Here is a 20,679-nt window from a genome sequence, read left to right as displayed (position 1 = left end):
GTATCTAAAAATCTGGCGTAGAGTTTCCACACTGGGGGATCTGTATTTCCATTGTTTATTATCAGATCTTACCATGTTGTCCGTATAATGAATATTGGCCTGATTTAGAGTTTGGTAGATGGATGTAAAACCGTCAAAATGGTGGGGTAATTTACTCCCGGACAGTTTTTAAAATTAGGCATAAGCTGCTTTCATGGCGGTTCCTGGCAGTGGATTGAAAGTTAGATGGACGGCCATCAAAGAGTTACACTAGATTTTCAAAAATAAAATCCCACAGTGGGATTTTTAAAAAAAAACAAAACACAATCCAATGACCTCCACTAATGGGTAATTTTTCCCATGGGGTGGGGGTCATTTTGCCGTTTTCACTACACCTTACTTTCATGGTTTACCTGGCAGTGACGGACAGTAAAAACTGGCCAATCAATTGCACACTCCAAAAATGATGGCCAAACCTCGGACGGCTCTTTATCCGTTAGATCAATTTGACTGTGACAAAGACAGATTAGTCTCCGTTGCGGAATACTTAAGGTCTGCCCGTGTGTAAATCAGGTGGGTGGACCTTCAGTTTGGCAGAGTGGATATTCAATCACCATTGCGGTAGAGCATCCGCTCTGCCAAATTCTGAATCGGGCCCTTTGTAAATGAATTACTGTGCAGAGACCAATGGCAAATGCTTGCATAAGCCCCACCATTTTTAATGGTGCATCAAAAATCCACTCTAAATTTAGCTGTATCGATTGCTGAGGTGGTTTGCCCGCTAGTTCCCACATGACCGGCATGAATTTTAATATATGTTCATTCTGATACTGTATTTCCAGACAAGGTAGCTTTCATTTGAAGAGTTCCTGTTACTGATTGCTTTGGGGAGCTCTATCCTCATCATCTGCCACTTTATCTTGCACAAACTAGCCTTTTTTTCTTTGTGTTCGTTTTAGGTGAGGCGTTGACTGAGAGACCTACTGCTTACAAATAGGCAACTTGTTCCTTACACCCAAGAACTTGGCCTTAGTAAAACTTCCTGTTGCACGCCTACCTTTCCACCTTCAAATGCAGGCGACCGCAGATGAGTGGTCAGCACTTGCCCATAGGGGTGCAAAGTGTATGGAGTCGTCCTTTTGGCTGGATCAGATGCTGTCAGTTTCTAGAAACTGTATTTTGAGGCAATTGAGATACTGATTGATTGATTTAAGATGCATGTTCATCCAAAAACTTTTCCAGGATTCAAATGTCTAAATGTATAAATGAGATGTGACTTCCCTTGATACAGAACCTCACAAGCAAACTCGAATCAAACTGCATTATTGTAACTAAAAGCTCCAATAGAGGAAGTGTATCTCCTACAAATAGCTACCTTCATCGCCCCTATCTTTCCTAATATTGGAGGAGTGGACGTGGAGTTTACTGGACCCTCAAGCTATAGTAGCAGTCACAACCTTACACGACCAGTGCGATGCCCCCTTTAATGCAGCTCGGGTTCAAAGCAAAATTTTGAGAAAACTTAGTCAAGGTTATCAGAGGAGGGTTTGCAGAACCTTTAAGTATCTTGTCACTAAAGGTGAAATTGAGAAAGGGAGCAAGTGTTTCTATCTAGGGATCACATTTTTTCCCACCTTGTTGTGGAATCCTTATTTAGTGGCCCTTGACCTGTTTTTTAATGTTTGGAGTGAAGATAACCTCAGTTATTACATTTGGAGGAGGCTTAGCTGATCGAATCTTTAGAACATTTTGTGAGAAGATTGTGTCATTTGGTTTATATAGGCTCAGATTCATAGAAAGATGATTTCCAGCAGTTTGGATATTTTGAAATGTCGAATGCTTAGAAGTTAGTTCATTGTGCACCGGGGGCTCGGCAGCGTCTAGTTGGATTGGAATTGGTCTACGCAGCAGCTCCGAGATTGGTGGATCCGGCTTTTATTGATTGAAACTATGTGATGCCTCTGCAAACTCCTAAGCTGCAGTGATTTGTTCGGAAATGATCTGAAGAGAGGGTTATTTGTTGCACTATTTAGGTAGCCAGGTGGTATATTAACAACAAAAAATGAATATGCCCGAATGTCAATCTGACAAAAAGAGCATTTGAATCAAAGATTCAAGAGGTGATTTCTCCGGCTAGTATGTTGGAAAATAAAAAGAGCTTGCACATGTTAAAGGTCAGGAAGGTATTTGGCTTTTTCTTACAATGCCCCATTTGCCTTATTATGGGTGTACAGACTAAAGCCCTCCAAGATTATGGTGGCCAGTCCATCGGCCCACGGCGGCATAGGAGGGATCTCCTCCTCTGCCCTGGTGGAAGTATGACTGTCATACCTGGAGATGGCCCAGGCAGATGGTGATCTGTGCCTTCGGCAGATCTGCTGTTGCTGTTACCCAACTGAAGGTTTCCTATTTGGGATCGCATTGCTTTCCCTGGGGGCCTGAATACACAGAAAACAAATAGTACATTGGAGCATCTGCCCCAAAAAGAGAGAGTCTGAGGATTTTATGGGCAGTTGGTCAAAGGATTCAGCCAGTGGAGCCAGTATCAGCGAAACCATCGGAAACTTGATGATTTACCCAACTCTAAATCACGAGTTCGGTGAAGTGGATATTTGCTATATTTTTGCCAGAGTATCCCAGCTTCCGAAGTGAAGCTCTAAGATTTGAGACCTATTAAGCTGATACTTAATCACTAGTTTGCTTGGTTGATGCCTTTATGACCCCAAGAAAGGTTGTTTATTTAACTTTGATCAAGAAGGTAAAATTCATGTTTTGCCGTTGTGCACAGGACCGTGATTTATACTTAAAATGTTTTTGAAAACTTAAAGAATTTTCAAGTTGGGGAACAACATAGATATTACACCAATCTATATATATTTTTAGAGAAAGTAATTTTGAGATTGAATAGGCTAATATAGGTCTTAGTGGTTGAGGCGTAGTCTGACTATGCAACCAATACATTTTCTGGAAACAATCTTTTGGTTGTCTATATTATAATATTGTGTTTTATCCTTTAGTTTTTTTTGTGAAATTAGGTGTGAATATTGTTTGTCGTCTTGCTGATGCACCTAATTGCTAATACACTACTATTAGGTTTGGAAATGTCTATAGCAGGCTTTTAATTCTCTCTTGCTGGTTGTAGCTATAAGAAATATAAGAAATTGGTGGATTTTAAACAGACCTCCTTTTCAATGAAAATTTAAGTTCTATGCCCTATTAAGCCTTACAGCCTGTACTTCTCTGAGCTCAGGAAATCTACTCATGCATTTTGTAATGTTCCCCTTTGTACAACCATTTGTATCTCTAGCCTGGTGCAGGCCCTCAACTGTTGTATGTGGGTGTCTTTTGACACTTCCTGAATTTAAACCATCACTTGAACACTCCTACTGGTGTCTTTCTTAACCATCTATCATATTTTTAAAAATTTTATTTAAGAAGTTTTATATAGCCCTGGCCTGACCCGAGTGTATCGGAGCGCTTCACAACAGATACAATGCAGAGATTCAAAACAAACAGATAAATACAAGAGCACATTAACATTGCAGGGCGCTGTTTGGGAGCTTCGTAGTCTTGAGGACACAGAGTCTGAGCAGTGTAAGGTGTCTGTTTCCCCGTTCTGATTGGTCTTATCGACTCCCTAGGGAGCGGTCGAGGACCAGGATTTTGAGTTGGCTTTTGAATTTTACAAAAGAGGCAATGGTTCGATGTGAGTGGGAATAGAGTTCCAGATTTTAGGCGCACTCCCGGCCAAGGATCGTGCCACAGTTTTTTTTGTTTTCTAGTTTTGGGCGGGATGAGTAGGAGGGAGGTTGAGCTTCTGAAGTGTCTTCTGTTCTGTGTCTCTTGGAACCCAGGGTTTCTCACAAGTTCCGTAGGGGATGGTGAACAACACTTACAACGCAACTTTTACATCGCAGAGCAATTACAACGCAACCATTAAAACGCAAACTATTACAACGCATTGCTCTGGGGGGCGCTCTAGGATAGGGAATAGGTTAATTTACTATCTAATAACCTTCCCTAGTGTCCACGGGGACTGGAGTTGGAATAGTAAATTAAACTATTCACTATCCAGCGCCCCAAAGCACTATGCGTTGTAATGGACTGCGTTGAAATAATTGGGTTGTAAAGGCATGCGATGTAAATGCATGCGTTGTAAAGTCATACATCCGTAGGGGATGCTAGTAGCTAACTACGCAGACGAAGCTAATTGATGCAGAAGCGTGGTCTAAAGGAAAAACTGGGTCTGGCATTGTTCCACGTAGCAGACCCCACTCTCATAAGCAGAATGTGGGAAACTGGCCTTTCCTTCAGTGTCCAGGTTCATGACAGGACATCCACCTCAATTCTCATTTTATATACACGACTGAGGTGTCCGCCATGGATGTCAGTGCTCGATATAGGTATTAAGAAGTGCAGGTACTCCATGCAGGAGGTATCAACTCAGTGTTACTCTTCCAGGTACACTCTGAAAAGGTACTTTTTTAAGTCCGTCAAGCAAATTCGGGTTGATTTTCAGTTCTTAAGGAATGTTATTCCAGAGCCTTGGAGTTGAGTGGAATTTGAGTTAAATCAAAGTTGTGGATCTTTAAATTCTTGGAATTTAAAGAAAGACCTTGAACTTGATTCTTGTGTTTAGTTTTTTTTCTGATCGCTAGTTAAGCTGAGCTGTGGTGCGCAGTTGATTTCTGGGTTTTGCTGTGGTGTAGGTATTCCTGTGAAGTTATTATATTTTAAAAATAGGTCTGTTCATTTAAAATGGTGCATGTTCCTTCTCAGATCAGCGGGTGTGGAAGAAAGTACAGGTTGTGGTTTCTGCTCACTGCTGGGAGACTGGAGTGGTGGGTGGAGAATTGATTCTCAGTGGCTAAATACTAACTCGAAAATGATCATGTGTACTAACCATTCAGGAAGAAGCAAAGTGACCCCCTAAATTTAGTGACTTTATAAAGAAAGTTACATCTACTTACATGAAGGAAGCTGTGGATTTTGAAGTTTTAATCGGAAACCTTCTTAAAAGATCACCACTAGATGTAACTAGTTATTACAAAGTGCAGTGATAGCTGACAAGAAGAATGTTAGGTGAGGCGGGCCTAAAGTTAAAATAATGGCCTGTCACCCTTAGTGCTCTTACTTAGGGTAGCATACACGCTATACCAGCTTCAGGGGTCAAATGTCCTGAGCGAACACCTGAGGAACTTCCCCAACCACCAAAGAGGCATAAAGACCAAACTATTTCAGGAGGTGCTTTCTCTAGGCTGGACTAGCTAGCATTAGACCATCCCTTTATATGAACATACTCCGCTAAGGTCACTTTTCCCAGAGCTGTAAACCTGTACACCCTATATCACAAGGAGGTCATAGTCTTCTAGACAATTGAAGTGGCTGTGAGCGAGACTCCAGCCGTTTTAATAATTAGTTCATTCTTAAATACATGAACTATGTTCTTTTTCCTCTTATGCTCTCCATCCATCGCACAATGCCCATACTAGTAAACCTTACTGGATATAACATAAAGACTTGCAAACATATCTAAATATAACTAAAGCTAGGAGAACATGACTATATATAACAAAACTAAAGATTGGTAAACATAACTAAATATAACATTTAAATATAGCTAAAGACCGTGCACTAGTAATAGATCGCTACGCTATTCAATATATTCCCACAAATAGGTAAAAAAGCTAAATATAAACATATAGAACCCCGAACCCATCTTCAGCTGTCGCTTTGGAGCAATACTGAGAAAGGCAGGCTAAGGAGAAAGATGGGGGAAGAGAAAAGAGGAGGAGATGTGGCTGTTCAGCTAGAACTGCCGACCTTGGAAATGTGGAGAACCAGGTTTGAATCCGGCCACTGCTAAACATCTTGTAAATCTGGACAAATTAATGTATCTCCCTGTGCCATAGAAAAGGAAAAAAGTGTAACTGTAGGAAACCCACCTTTTCTGAGTGGTCACTCCAGACCTCTCCTCTTTTGCTGGACCCTATATTTTTGCCAGCTCTAGAATTCTGTAGACTTTACTACTGGTTAGCAAAGGTTAAAGCTCCTGTGCTCCTACTTTATACATGGTTGCATTGGCATATTCTTAATTGGCATATTTAACTTGCCTTTAAGTCCTTAGTGTATGGTACAAAGTGTACCCAGGGCCTGGAGTTAAATGCTGCTTATAGATTGCAGACCCGATTGAGCCATTCACTCCAGGGGCAGGGCAAATGTGGCTTTGGGCCCACCATTGTAGCCTTGCTGTAGCAGTGTAAAAACTGCAATTAGACCTGCCAAAAGAAAACCTATTGACGGGTAAAACCCTTTTTTAAAATGTTAAGTCAACCCTATTTAGTTAGGCCTTGTAGCTCACAAGGCAGGGTGTATGGTATTTAAAAGTAAGACATGTACAAATGTAATGTTAACAGGTGCTTACAGTGACTAACACCCAGAAGCTATTTTAATGTGACCGGTCCAGCTGTCCCATGTAGAGAACCAGAGTACAGATTACAATCTTTGTACTGTATCTCAGGAATGGACCAGCTATAAAAATATTTTAGAAAATAACCTTTTCTTTTACTGGAGTTCCTAGGGGCTAATTTGCATTGGCTCTCCAGCTTCTCTCAGCTAGTAATTAGCCTTGAATAGGTGTGAAATATCTCAAAGGAGCAAATAATATACTGACCTGAAAGAGCAGAGATTACTTCTCTGAACTCCGCAGAATATGCAGAGTGGAGCTATTGACATCCTTTTTGAAACTACTGTCATCCAGCTTGAGTGCCAAATCCTGCTTGACATGTCTACTGGTTTTACTTGGGGCATGGTTGAAAGGGGAGAGAACACAATGCCAAGACCATTCTTGCGGATCCACTGTCTGATATGACAAAAGCAGTGTGCTTTAACAACCAGACATCTGTTTCTGGGATTGTTGTGGGCGCAGTGGTTGCCTAAAACTGGATTTCAGTATTAGATGCGGGAAGACACTAGGATTACCATTATACACTCCCCACACACACTCTTACTCTTCAGAGCCCAAATAGAATTTGGCAGGAGCCTTTTGGCAGGAGCCTTTTGCTTATCATTATTCCTTGAGGTGGGTAGACACCCACCCCATAAAATCCAATTTCTTACACTTACAGACCCATTTAAGCGATCTAAAGCCCTTGGACTAAGTTCACACAATAAAAAAACTGCCAAAAAGAAATTTTGAAAAAACGACAAAGGGAGAAAGCAGGAATCAAAAAACCTACGGGGAATAAAAAGAAACAAGAAGTGTATCAATGTGTGGGGAAAAAGAGGCATGAATTGGAATCAAGTGTAGGCTTTATTGGCATTGGTACTGGTATACAATAACCCCAGCTTTCGGCAGCACTAATGGCTGGCTTCTAAGACAAAAATGTGAATCTTTGTACTTTTTTATTATTTAGTTAGCAAATTGGGAATACAGAAAACAATACCTACAGGTTATTGCAATCTTGGCTACCCTGGACACTCATTCAAAACCAGTGTTATATTTGCACTTGATGTATCTGTTATGTTATGTTATATTTACATTATAGGGCCCAACAGCTACCCAAAAAGGGTTTCCCAGCGCCAGCCAGAACAGAGAACAAATCAAGTTGAAGGTAATTGGTTAAAAAGCCAAGTTTTTAAGGATTTGCAAATTGGGGTATACACTGTTTCATTGCGAATCGATATAGGAAGAGAGTTCCATAAGGAGGGACCAAGACAGGCAAAGGATCGACCGCCCATCCGTGACAGTCTAATTTTGGGCACCGAGAATTTCACTTGAGTCGATGAGACGAGAAGGTACATAAGGATAAACCAAGGACTGCAAATACTGAGGGGCCACTCCAGTTTTGGTTTTGAACATATAGCTCAGGGCTTTGAACTTAATTTGGTTCTCCACCCTGAGCCAATGAAGATCACACAGGTGGCCCGAGATAGAAACTGTTCTAGGACCCTTGCATATTAATATGGCGGCAGAATTCTGGACCATCTGCAGCTTACGATTCACCTCCTCGTTGGTTCCCAGATAAAGAATGTTGCCGTAGTCCAAGAGCCTGGACTACGGTTCTCTGGGTATGATTCCGGCAGCATCCAAATAATCATTTTAAGCCATTTCAAGATGGTGAAAAATGTAGCAGCCACCTTTACTGCTTGATGTGGCATAGATAATGAGTCATCGATGATAAAGCCTAGGTTTACGAACTTGGCGGGAGAGCTGAGCAACAGCACCCATTTCAATAGGCCAGTGCTGGGGACCCCAAAGACCTTTATTGTTACTCAAAACCAGGACCTCGGTCTTCTCTACATTCAACTTGAGATAATTTGCCTGCACCCACGAAGCAATTTTACCTAAGCCCATCTTAAGGGGGGTGGGGGGGAAAGTCCCAGCCAATCTCCCCATTGAAAGAGAAATGATAATTTGGGTGTTGTCTGCGTAAGAGAACAAGGACAGCCCAGCTTCCTCTGCAACATCAGCCAAAGGTCTGACGTATTAGTTGAATAATAGGGGACTAAGAATGGAGCTTTGAGGAATCCCTTATTGTGAAGAATGGGTATCGGAACTGGCAGTAGGAGAGAAGACCTGGAAGGTCCGATTAGCAAGGAAAAAAATGAGCCAGTTGAGAGCCGTCCCACTGATGCCCAATCATCTTAAGGCTTTGACTATTACGGTGTGCGACACTGTGTCGAAAGCTGCACTTAAATCAAGCACTATGTGTGCCACTGTGTCTCCAGAATCTACAAATTGGGACAGCTGTAGGTTGATATCCCTCTCTAAAATCTTTGAAAAGGCCGGTAGCAAAGAAATAGGCCAGTAGTTAGAGGGCAGATCATGATCCGCCTTCTGGTGGAACTGTTGCTTCCTGTAAGGAGGCATTCAAGAGTTCCATGATTACCAACAATGATGGTGGATCAAGCTGTTGTAGCACAGAGCTAGGGAGAGCGTGATTTAACACAATCTAAAATATGTTTAAAAGAGTCCATGTCTAGTGGAGACCCCGTATCCAATTTAGTCATGGATTCATAGGTCGCCATATCTGGATCAGAGTAGACATTCTCTAGCACTTCTCAGGAGGGGGGGGTGCAAATTGCAACCTTTCGCTTGTGGCACAGCCAACTATTCCTACGGATATTAGTCTGCTACGTCTGTTCAGCACTATGGATAATGCACATCATTAACCACAAAAAGGTAGAATATAAAAGCAGGGGAAATGTGAGCAAAGTATGGAACAGGGCAGATGTGAATTAAAGTGGCTTAGTGAAGTTTAACCTATGGAATAAACAGATTGACATGGCGGAAGTAGCAACAATATAAAACATTCCTTATCTTGTATCTCCTTGATGGTCCTTCATTCTTTATTCTTATTAGTAACCTCAGAGCAATCCTCTTTCTTGCAAACTCAATTTAGACAATGCTTTCACCCTCAAAAGGTTAATCTCCCATCACACAGTGCGGTGTTGTACTAGGAGCCCACAGAATCACCCTCAGAACCTTTGCCAAAGTGAACAACCTATACTGCAATATCCTCTATATACAATTCTTCACTATATGGTTCGACATTTCCAATAACCCATTGGCGTGAGGTAGGTACACTGCTGTACACTGATGTGAAAGTGACAAACCATGAAGGAAATTGTGCAGAGATAAATTGTGCCCCATTAAGAGTCACTATGACACCTTCCTTGGAAAATTCCCCTTTCAAGAATCCAATGATAGTTCGAGTATTCACTGTGCCCATACTCTGGGTGGTGACCCATACGGTGGTGTAATCAACTAAAACCACTACAAGTCTCTCAGAAGGTTGCAGTAGGACAAATGGTGCAATGATTTATGTTCCCAGTTTCTGCCATTGTTCCTCCGGAACATGCAGAGGGCACCTTACTCTTGTCGGTGTGAATGCCTGACATGTACGCCTTCACTACAGTTTTCACCACCCTGTCTATGGCAGGTCACCAGTTTGCTTTCCCAACCTTGCTTTCATTAAATTTCTGCCTAGACAATCCTCATTAACTTCGTTCACATCCCCAGGAGGTACTCTCTATCTAACTCTGCACAGAGCGTCCTCCACTACTGAAAAACCATCTCTTGCAGTACTAAACTGTTCCTCAGCAAAAGGCAATGCCTCATCTCGTGGCCCAACTCTTCGTGAACAGTAACTTATTAGCTTTGGCCTCATTCCATTTATTTTCCCCTCATCGTTGGTGAAATATCATGCTGCATTTCCTTTTCTCTTTCTTCTCAAGATACTGGCAGTCTGGAAACCTAATCAGCAGCACTGTTGCTGGAATTTGCTAAATACTGCCCTTCAAAGTTAAACTCCCTGACACCTTCTATCCATCTGCTTATCCTTAGCGTGGCTCATTTATTCCCCTCATAGGGAAACCCATCCACCCAGGGGTTTATGATCACTACTGACAACTGAAGACCATGACATCACATAGAACGGGAAGCTCTGGTGGGTACTTGAGCTGCCCATTATTGCACATTCCATCACTGAGTAATCTTTTTAGCCCCTCTCGGAGCATGTGACGCAAAGGCCACAGCTCTTCTCTCCCATTAAAGAAAGAACCCCCTTCTTCCCATGATCTACTCCTGCAATAAGGTCAAAAAATGATTTAAGCTCAGAAAGACGTAATCTTTATACATACATTTTATTTCATCTTTTTCAAATCCATTCAGTGTTTCGAAAATATTACACAATATGTATTAGATCAATGAGTATGTCTCAAAACCTTACAATATATAATGAAAAACCATCTGCAGTTCACATTCCAACAACTGTGCCTCTCTGAAAACATTACAACACACTCACTCTCCTACATCCTACACAACCACCAGCCACTTCCATTCACTGCAGCATAACATTATGGTCAAAAAAAGTATGTCTAGTATGCAACATGATCCTTTTGTTGCACAAAATAAATGTGACTGGACTAACAAAAAATAAATCCATATTCTTTCTCAATTGGTTATTTTCTTCAAGGAATATTGAATATATATACATTCATTGACTAACTGCAGCTTATCATTGAAAAACAATTTGGTGGTCAAACTATGTATGCTTACCTCAGCTACGTAGAATACAGTTCAGCCCATGTTCTCCTTACTTGTGCTGGCTTGGTAAATAGTAAATATACAATGTTATACAATGTTAGATCCTAGGCTGCCTTACCACTATTGAGAACTGCCCAGTGGCCAAGACCTGTGGCCACCCGAGGGTGGCTGGGGAATAAGAAATAAGAGTGTCTGCTTCTTGGAGCCAACAGGAACCCAGGATGCCTTGGCCCAATTGGAGTGGTGGGGTAGAAGCCACACTCTGAAGAGTCTCCAAACAATAGTTGACACTCCTCCCCCCACCCCCCCCCCACCCCCCCTGTTTAGGCTGAAGCAAGCACACACACACACACACACTGTCTGGTCTACCAGTTTCATCATTAATCGTGCTCACTGTGATTTAGGCCTGCCCTGGTATTCTCATGTTCTCACCTGCTGGTAATCAAGACTACATTGTGACCCTTCTACCTGTGGACCAGTGGTTCTTAACCTTCTGATTTCAGTGCACCCCCCACTTAACCATTGCTAGAGTCCGAGGACCACCACTGAATAATCATTGGAATCCGGGGACCCCACTGGGTCATTACTGGAGGCCCGTACCCAGGCCTAAGAAATTTAGAGGATTTGAACCACACAACAATACACAAGTGATGACCTATTTTATTTAATTCACAAACAAATATACAAAAAACGTAATTGTAATGGGAAGGTTGGAGCTTTTTTAAATTCAGTTAAGGCAATCTATCGTTCATACTATGATGTGCTTGCACCGCCTCACAAACCCATCTGAGGATACCAACTTAATTTTTAGCCTTCACTCCAAATGTTCACATTTACAGAACGTTTTCAATGTTGCTTCTTTATTTATAAACAGTTTAATAATCTGTTAATATTATTTATTTTCTAAGTAGTCTCGGCCCCTCTGAGTAGGCTTCGCAGACCCCAAGGGGTCCCCTGACCACAGGTTAAGAACCTCTGTGGTAGACTATGATCTACTGCACTCAAACCTAAGAGACCAGAATGCCACATTGTACTGTGTGCCCAGGAGCAGGCCGTTGGTTGGCACAAAACATGAGCTCTCACTGTTCACACTAATCTGTCTCCCTGGAAGGAGTCTTATAATGACTTGTCTTGCTTTCTCAAAGAATCCTTCACCTCATGTAAGTATTATCAATGGAATCTGATGATAGTCCTGTCCCAAGCATGGTTTTCTTAGAGTTGCACTTCTAGCCTAAATGACCCCTAAATAAGTCTGGCATTTGTTGCTATTTTTATTTGGCCTCTGAACCAACAACCATTATTTGTGTATACTGAGGACTGGTGTAGTTGTGATTTGCGACCCAGATCGAAGCTTCTGTGATCTTGAGGAGCGCATCAAGTATACCGTTCATAGTTGGTGTGACTGCTGTCAAATCGCCAGATTACAGTAGACAAGGGTTCTCCAAAGTCGGTCCTGGAGGGCCGGATCCCTGGCAGATTTTTAGCATATCCTCATTTACATAAATGTAGTTATCTTAAAAATTTGGTATGGATCCGGTCCTCCAAGACCGGTTTTCGAGAACCCTGCTCTAGACCTGCAGTGTTTTGACTTATATTAGCAGGACATACCTTTCTGTTTTAGTGAAAAGCCTATCTAAGGTTCTGCCAGTTTTCAGTTACCACATCTTTTGCTACATAAAGTGTGCACATATAGAGCACATGCATACTACTGTGTGCGCATGACCGGTTGAATCAGGACTCTGTGTGCTAAGGTTAACTGTGGATGCTGTCTGATGCATTTGAGATTCACCCTTCTAACGTGGTGTACAAAGAGGAGGAGGGATTTAACATACAAGATGGTGGTGTAGATTGCTAGTGAACCTCGACTTCAGTGTGTCAGCCTATGACGTTGACCCGAAGACCGAACCCCTCCCGGCCTGACCGCGACCGCTCTGCAGCTGGCACAGGCCTCCAGTAAGACTAACGACACGCAGTTGTCCAGCGACACCGGTGCTATAGCTGGACAACTGCACTTGACAGTCGTCTGTTGTGAACTGAGAACGCTGCACGGCACTACAGAAAAAACTGCACCCACTAAAGACCAACTTGCTGAGGCGGCTCGACCATAAGAACAGAATCCCATAAGGACCATGGTGAACCACATGAGACTTAAGGGACTGACCTCCTCCTCACTGCTTGAGAAGGAAGCCACTCGCTCGAAGTACTGTAGCGTACATCTGCCCACAACGCCCAGAGGAATATTTTTGTGTCACTTTCGTGCTGTTGGCCTTCAAGGGTATTATTCAACTCCCTATGGAGTGTTCATTGAAATGGATACGTTTTATTGTTTCCAGCTTCTGGCAGGGACTATTTGGTGCTTGAAGAAACCATCCTGAAAAAAGACCCCACAATAGCAATACAGTCTGCTTAGTAACCAAATGCTTACTTGAACTATGATCCAATTATTTAAATGCACAGTAGTAATGGAGTTAAGAACAATTCAATTTTTTATAACATTTTGTTATTTTATGTGACAAGCGCTACATATAAAATATAAAATAAATTCTTTCATTTGGCAATATGAAAGACCATTATAGTGCGTTTACATATTTATTTAGCTGATACTACAAGAACTTCCATTTATTTAAGTATGGTTCGTTCTGTATTGTTCACAAGGGAAACGACCTTTATAGAGCCTCGAGAATGCATTCACTGTTCTTGCATTATTCGCCGTCTAATAATCCCTAATTAATGCAAGGTGACAGCCCTTAGACACTCGTGCTCACCACCAATCCAATAGGAGAGAATCTGTTGCAAGAATGAGAGAGGACTTTGGATTGCTTTGGTTATGCCGCGAGAGTTGTTGGGGCCTCACAGACTGTACAGTGCCTTATAATTGGCTTAGAGCAATGCTTGCCAGTTATTCATTGGCTGCGGTGTTGTGATATCCGTGCCTAGCTCAGCATTTGCCCGCTGCCAGTTTTCTCAGCATATGAGATGGTCCTCTGCAGGTTCCAACAGTTAAGAGGATATTATTTATTTTGCAATGAAACGATGAACAAGTTCAAATAAGTCCTTGGAGAAGAAGCTTTGGTCACTTTTACCTGGGACAGGAGTTCGTCTCCACCATCGAAAAAGCGATGCAAAGTAAAACTAGACCGTGTGAAGACATGGCCATGAGAAGATGCTTTTTCCCCTGTCTATTTGCATCTCTGAAATACTTTTTTGTGAGGATAAGTGACAAAAGCAAGGACATCTTTCAACTTTCTGATATGGCCCAAGGCATCATCATAAGCAAATGAACCATGGTGGGGTTCCTGGTCAGACCGAGCCTATTAATGGCTAATCGTGGAAATGGAACAAAGATCCAAGCGCTCAACCTGGTGTGAAGCTTCAACGGAGAACACAGGAAAAATACGACTGAAGTGGTTGGCTCCATTTAGAATACAAGTTTGCTGCTTTCAAAAGACAAAAGTATATTGGTGGCGTTTTGATTCTTATGCTAGTATCATGTATTACCACAGATTGGTCAGTTGTGTCATATTATGGATTCACATTTCAGTAACATATGCACCTTATGGGTATTGCTTTAATACACCAAATACAGTTGGAATGCCAAACAGCTCTACAGATTCCAATTGCTTAACCATTAAGCCCACCTTTTTTCAAGGATGGTGAATCTCTAGTAAAAGAGTTTCTGAAAATAAAAAATGATCCCCTTCGTCACTGTGACAGGAGATAGAAATGAATCCCTATATAGATTTACTTACCTGATGATGGTTTGCACAATAAATTATTATCCTATAGTAAGACCCCTGCGGTGACTGAATACATTGACCCAGCCAGCTACAACCTCACAATAATAGAAAGTATGCATGTTTTGTACAAAGGAATTGTGGGTAAGTGTAGGTCTGATCCTGCTTACACTTACCCCTGCTTGGATCTACCGCTTCCTCTTTTCACTGTCGGGGTTCCACACCCTTGATTTCAATTGAAAGTGTGAGCAATCAAAGAAGTATTATTAGTAATTACAGGCATTGACTGCTGAGACGTGTTGCAGATTTGGGTTCTCAGTGTGCATCTGTGCAGATGCATATGTTCTTTCAAGCACATGCATATCGTGTAAAGGGTGTGAGCGCGTGCCTAAGAAGATCTCATGTGGCCAATCAGAGGTCCTGAATACATCCTCTCTTGGAGCACCGGCTCCAGCTTCTTCAGCTTATCCACCCCAGGGGCTCCTTGATGCTCCTTCTCGCCGTGCTGTACTGTGCTCGCTGCACAGCCTCAAGTTTCTTCATCTTACCCACCCGAGGAGCTCTTCGATGATCCTTCTTGCTGTGCTGTACCATGCTCTCTCCACAGCTCCAGCTTCCAGCTTACCCACCTGAGGAGCTCTTCAATGCCCCTTCTCGACGTGCTGGACCATGCTTGCTGCACATCCCTAGCTTCAGCTTACCCACCCGAGGAGCTCTTCGATGCCCCTTCTCGACGTGCTGGACCAGGCTCTCTCCACAGCTCCAGCTTACCCACCCGAGGAGCTCTTCGATGCCCCTTCTCGACGTGCTGGACCATGCTTGCTGCACAGCCCTAGCTTCAGCTTACCCACCTAAGGAGCTCTTCGATGCTCCTTCTCGCCGTGCTGGACCATGCTCGCTGCAGCTCCAGCTTCTTCAGCTCACCCACCTGAGGAGCTGGTTGATGTCCATTCTCAACATGCTGGACCATGCTCGCTCCATAGCCTCCAGCTTCTTCAGCTTACCCATGCCAGGGGCTCTCTGACGCTTCTTATCGCCGTGCTGGACCATGCTCGCTCCACAGCCTCCAGCTTCTTCAGCTTACCCACCCTAGGGGCTCCTTGATGCTCCTTCTCACCTTGCTGGACCATGCTCGCTCCACAGCCAATCCCATCCCACAGGACCTTTGCCCAATCTTTTATCAAAATGTTTTTATGAAGGTATTGGGCACAGAATACGGAACATGCAACTTAAATTACATGCAGGGCTGGCTCTTGACAAAGGCCTGTCTGTAAAACTTTACAAAAAGGGAGGCAAAAGTAAAACACATTGTCAGGTTTGTTGACGTGGGTGGAGGAGGCTTCCAGGCTGACAAGGCCTCTGGTACCAGATTACGGAGCTCCACCCTTCTGCTAACTTTAGACGCACCACATCGTGTCTGCTGCTTTCAGAGGGACCTTGAATGACCACCCGGGGTGCTGCACACACCGCTGACTATAGCAGACCACTAGTGATGAGCTAAGGTACTGCACTCCTTCGACTCACACAACAGGCACGTGTAGTATGTATGACCCGTGATACTGCAGTGTTGTGCAGCTGGCTGGGTAAAATGGAAGGGGCTGGTAAAAAAATCACTTTGGAAAATGACGAGGGTGGAAGTAGTGTCATCAGCATACATGCTGTGTCATTTGCATGTGTAAATAACGTTCTGCAACATCAGCAAATGTGGTGTTTTTGCTGCTATGTTTGTAATACTGCTGTATTTCATACACTGAGTGATGGTGCAAATGTATCCTTGAAACCATCTTTTCTAAGTAATGGTGTCAATGTAGCCTGACTGTCAAGATTATAAACCCTAATCTGGTGCAAACTCCTGTGTGTGTCTGGATCTGGGTTACTACTGCCCTTCTAATGATGGCCTCTTTGTTCTCCAAGCTTTCAAAGATACTTCATACCTACAACTAACCTAGCTGCAAGTCCCCTTACTTTAAAGCAAATAAACTGCTTTTCCTGTTTGCTATATTTGCACAATCCTGAATCCCCATCTCTAGTCCTGAGTGGGCTGCAAGATCTTGGCACGCGTCCTAGACTCCTCAGGCATCGCATGTCTATCTCTTCTGAAAGGCAGAGTTCATGCAGCAAGTCTGGCTTTAATTAAAGATGCTGCTGCCAAGTTTATAGACATCGGTTGCAAAATGTGAGTTCTGGATTTTATAACAGTTTTAATTTTGTTCAGTTTTGTTCAGTAGATTTCCGTTCATACAAACTAAGTCTTTGCTCCTATTACCACGTGTGTAACATGGGCTACTTCCATATTTGGGGTGGATAAAAATGAAATTTCACAGGTGAAATTTTGCAGAGGTTATAAACTTTGCAATTTGCAACGGTTGAACGGTTTTTGTGAACTGCATCTGCAGAAAATCTTCTTGAAAAAACAATTTTTATATTGATAGTGTTTTTTTGCTGTTTTTTTTCCTGCAAATCTTACTTTGGTCGACTATTTCCAATAGTTGTAACATTTTATTCAGTTTATGAAGCTTGCAAAGTTTTGCACAAAGTTTGCATCAGGAAAAACTTGGTTCCATACAAACACATTTGGGTGGTAGTGGCTGATGGAAAAGCATGACAATTTCCACACCTGTGATTTCCTAAACAGTGGGAAGGCCGTCAATAGTGTTCTGATTCCACTTTTTCGTTGAGAGTTTAGTCCTACTGTGTACTAATTTATCCCTCAAGTTAGGATTTCTTCTGAAAACATAATTTTAGTTTAGTGGCTCAGTGGTATGATTTGAACCTTTTGGAGCCGTCTAGCTAGTTTAAAATCACATAGAATTTTAAGAGCTAGAGAGAAACTTGTATAGCTTCTGGAACATGGAATGCTAATTAACACCTACTAGTGTCCCCTTCTACATATTAGGAACTTAAATTTTCAACAAAGAAAAATCGGAGCGGTAAAAGGAATAGTCGACCGTGTGGACCATTTTGATGCAACATTATGGGTGCTAATGGAGCCGATTATTAGCTATTTAGACCACATGGAAAGTGATACTGCTTGTGCTACAGCGGGACTCCAAAAATAAATTCTAAATCAACATTGCCATTTCCCTGAATCCTCAGAACACACATTCATTCAACAGTGGGACCCATTACACTGCACACTTTCTCTGTTCATTTAACTCGACTTCAGGGATTTGGTGAAAGAACCAGGAGTCCCACCATAACATTGGCAGGATATCTAGATCTAATTAACTATTTATTATTTACACCTATAGTTTAAAAACGATTTACCTTGGTTTCATTAAACACCATTTTAATCAGACGCACCACCATAGTGGCAATGGATCTGCTAGAAAGAAAATCAGGCATAGGAAAATGCGAGACCAGCTTTAATTCTCAATTTATCTAATTTTTATTCAAAGCAAACTTTTAATATATCTGACATTTAGGCATTTTTTAATTCTTTATTCAGTAAAATCTTCAACTTTATTTCAAAAATGATCATTTAATTTTTAAGCTCGGAAATAGACATTTATTTCAGAAATCAGTATAAAGTTTAGCAAAAGACAAACAGTTCCCAACTCATACTATCCTAACATCCCTAACTAATCTCTCATCTTATACTTTCAGTCCTGCAAAGAAAACAAGTAATAAAGTAAAGAGTCCTTACATCCAAGATTCGATCTGAAATCCGGCAGCACTTCGCCTGGAAATCGAAAGAGCGACCCCCTCTAAGCAAAATCAGGGGTTTTTATACACTAATTTCCTAACTTAATCTATCTAAAAAGTATCGAACGTCACCAATTCAGGTTCTGATTGGACAATTTGGGGTGGGTGAGCATCTCCTCACCATTACAACATTCATATTCACAGTGAATCAGCAAAAATCATAATGCTGCTTTGTTTAGGACAGTCTTTGGCCGGGTCACTTCCTTGACTCGCAACATTGCACTGCTTTCCCACGTTTTGAACACTCGACTGTCCATGTTTTGGCAACCATCCTGGCTTCCAGGGAAAGGTAGCCTTGAACCTCCCATCCGAGCACAGGCAATTCATTCTCGCTTTCAGGCTTTGAATGCACATGAGCAATCTAACATTCGCTCGCAGTTCATCAGAGCGGCCATTTTCTTGGTAGGCCTCAGAGGCCACCTTTTGGAACTATCGTAGAAACAAACACAAATTTATGTTAAATATAGAACTAAAGCCCTTCTGTTTACCTCCCACCATACTGATGTTTCCCCATTAGTTCTTACCTAGCAGGTAAGCCACATAAATGCACTTTATACTCACATATCCGACAACTTTCTGGCACAAAACATATACAATAAGCACATTTAAACCGCGTTTATTTATGTTTAAGCTATGCATTAGTTCACATCACAATTACAACACCTATTAGTTAATTATATTGCTTCATGCGGGCAAAATTAGTATTCCCACGTGTTTTCATGTATGCAGCTTATACTATGGTTGATTATTTCACCACATCACACCATTAGTAAAATGTTAACGTTATGGAACATTGATTTTACGAGGGGTACACAAAATGTTGTTTTTGCCACCTCGCTCCATCAAATCCCTCATCTGGTGATCCTATCACCAAACATCTTTCAAAATTTTGGAAAATTTAGCAGAACATGTTTCGAATTCTTCATATTAGTATAATCTATACTCTAGTAACTTTCTCCTTTGATTATTTAAAAATCTTTTCTCTAATTTCTTCCATTTCTATTTTATTTCTTTCCCTTGCTTTTCGTTCTTGAATTGTCTTCTTTATTGCTTTTCTAAAATCTCTCCTACCTTTACATATGCAGCATAATCTTATCAGAAAAATCGCTATCACTAAGATTGTTATTGGAATTAGTATTTTACCTATAATTGAACTACCTATTTCCTGAAACCAATGCTTAACTGCTGTAAAACTTATACCTAATTTTTCAAGAACACCTTCAACCTCCAGTGGTTCAATCTCTTTATGTAAATCTGTAATGTTTGTAATATACTTCTCAATATTTTGACTGTTATCTGGAATATAAGTACAACAATGTTGCACTTTCAATATTCCACAGACTCCTCCCTCTTTTGTTAAAATTATATCAAGGGCAAGTCTATTTTGCATTACCATAGCTCTCATAGCAACCGTTTCAGTATCAACCATCAGGAAACCTCCTGCTGTGTCTGACAATCGATCAACTATTGTGGACAATTTTTGAATTCTATTTGCGTTAAATGAAATTCCCACTGCTGGTATCAGTGCTCCAAATACATCACCTATTATTTCTAGCACACTCTTTTCTTTTTCGACTTAAAACTTTGCCTATCTCATGCTTTCCATTAGTACCTCTATCTACATGAACATTTTTAGGAAAGACCAAGCCCACATAACAGGTCCCATACCAATGGTCGGGTAACCTATAGTAAGCTTTATTCCCACAGATAAAATAAACACCCGGAAAAACAGGATCATTTCCTCCTTTAAATCCCCAACCCCCTATAATTGTATAGGTGTCTTTACATTGACTTGCACCCACAAAATAATTGTCATACATAGTATTGTCTCTTCTAATACAAAATTTCCCTAACATTGGAGTATCTATGTTTATAGCCACATTCACATTCTTATCATCAAGATTTTCATTATTAAATGTCCAGTATTTAGATTTCAAATGTTTTATTTTCTCACTTAGTTTACAAGCAATCCTTCTTTCCTCAACCACATTCAAGAACGTCTTCTCTTCAATTCTCAATTTACATGTCAAATTATTATTAAAAGCATATTTTTGTGTCAACTCATCTATTTCTAAGAAATATGCTCCCATTACTTTTCCAGGTTTCTTTTTGTTCAATGCACCATCAACTTTTAGTGTTGCAAAGATTTCATCCACATTAGAATAACGATATTCCAATTTTCCAGTCTGATAAAACAAACTTGCAATTACA

The 20,679-nt window shown here is 41.5% G+C and overlaps 1 protein-coding gene across 3 annotated transcripts in view; it reads left to right on the top strand.

The window, feature by feature from the left end:
• LOC147706878 (uncharacterized) overlaps nucleotides 1–20,679 on the top strand; it is a 542,740-nt gene that overhangs the window by 242,289 nt on the left and 279,772 nt on the right. The gene's annotated exons all lie outside the window — the stretch shown is intronic.

The sequence above is a fragment of the Lissotriton vulgaris genome, chromosome 6 (genome assembly GCF_964263255.1).
Source record: "Lissotriton vulgaris chromosome 6, aLisVul1.2, whole genome shotgun sequence".
In the NCBI taxonomy this organism is placed as follows: domain Eukaryota; kingdom Metazoa; phylum Chordata; class Amphibia; order Caudata; family Salamandridae; genus Lissotriton; species Lissotriton vulgaris.
This window is presented reverse-complemented; position numbering and strand designations above follow the sequence as displayed.